Here is a 1723-nt window from a genome sequence, read left to right as displayed (position 1 = left end):
TGTGATCTTCCACTACTTGAACCTTAGATTTTTCTCTTAAATATGATGTGATGGATGATGGATGATATCAAGGAAAATTTTAAGGATGGAAAATTTTCTTGAAGTTTAAAACATTGGCGAATCTCACTAATCCCTAATATGCAAATTATAAATGTTTATTGATATATTTGTAAAATTAATCAAATTTATAATTATTTTATATATAGTCTCTCTATAATGTTGGCGATTTTTAAGGTAAAATAATTTTATATTCTAAAATTTGGGCGAATCGTCTTTTATAAAATTGGAAATTGGCGAATCTTTTTTGTGGAAAATTCATGGAAAATTAGCCCACTGGGCGAACATTAGCCCCTAAAATTTTCCATGGATGATATCCATAAAGTGCCATAAATGGGGTCATTTTTACTCCAGTATGGAAGGAAGTGTTATACCACCATTTAGCCATAGGCACCTATTTGACCCATTGTGTCTGTTTATCAGATACAAAGCAACGAAGATATCCTTCCAAACATTTGTTTACTATCTCAGTTTGCCAATTAGATTGAGGATGATAAGATGAGCTATGAGCTAACTGAGTACCTAGACAAGAAAATAATTCCGTCCAAAAATTTCCGGTGAAAATGGAATCTCTGTCACTTACAATAATCTTTGGGTTTCCATGTAGCTTATGAATTGTTTCCATAAATGTAGTAGCAGTTGTACTGGCTTTAAATGGATGAGATAATGCACAAAAGTGTGCATGCTTGGTAAGTCTGTCAACTACCACCATGATGGCACTCTTTCCTTCGGACTTGGGTAAATCTGTGATAAAATCCATTGAAACATTCTCCCGACGTTGACTTGGAATGGATAAAGGTTGTAATAGACTTGGGGTCTTAATTGTTTCAAATTTTTTTGTTGGCAAACCAAACATTCCGCCCCAAACTTTTGAATATTAGATTTAAGGCCATCCCAAAAAAAATCCCTTTTAACGTTGTGGTAAGTTTTTAAAAATCCCGAGTGCCCTCCTAAGGGAGAGGTGTGAAATTCCATAAGAATATTTTGTTTGATTTGGGAATTCTTACAGAGGTATAAGCGATATTTGTACCATAACGATCATTTTTCCTGCTAAATGTATAAGATGTACTGGGATCTTGTTGTAACTTTTAAATGAGTGCCCATAATTTTTTTCTCATTCTTCCACTCATCCCTTGCTTCATTTATCCAATCTAGTTGGATAATAGAAATGGTGCAAAGAAATGCTTCCACATCCTCATCCTTTCTTGAGAGTGCATTTGCAACAACATTTTTCTTCCCTTTTTTGTAGATGATTTCAAAGCCATAACCCAACATATTTGTGACCCATTTTTGTTGATCTTCTGAAGATAATATTTGTTCTAAAAAGTATTTAAGACTATCATGATCCGTTTTTACCTTGAAGTGTCTTCCCATTAGGTAGGTCACCATTTCTTAAGTGCATGTAGTATTGCCAACATTTCCTTCTCATAAATAGCTTTGTGTAAATACTTTCCTTTGATTGGACGAATTTCGAAAGCAATGGGTCTTTTTTCTTGCATTAAAACATCACCAATTCCATTTCCTGAGGCATCACATTCCACATAAAGGCTTTTATGAAGTATGACGTAGCTAAGATGGTGCTTAGCACATTGCCTCTTTAAGATGTTCAAAGGCCTTCGTTGCTTCTGGAGTCCATGAAAATGCATCTTTCTTCAATAATGTTGTT

The sequence above is a fragment of the Pinus tabuliformis genome, chromosome 5_2 (assembly GCF_031772625.1).
Source record: "Pinus tabuliformis cultivar Carrire ecotype Pingquan chromosome 5_2, CPIR1, whole genome shotgun sequence".
Taxonomy (NCBI): Eukaryota; Viridiplantae; Streptophyta; class Pinopsida; order Pinales; family Pinaceae; genus Pinus; species Pinus tabuliformis.
The sequence above is the reverse complement of the archived record's forward strand: the minus strand, read 5'-3'. Positions refer to the sequence as shown.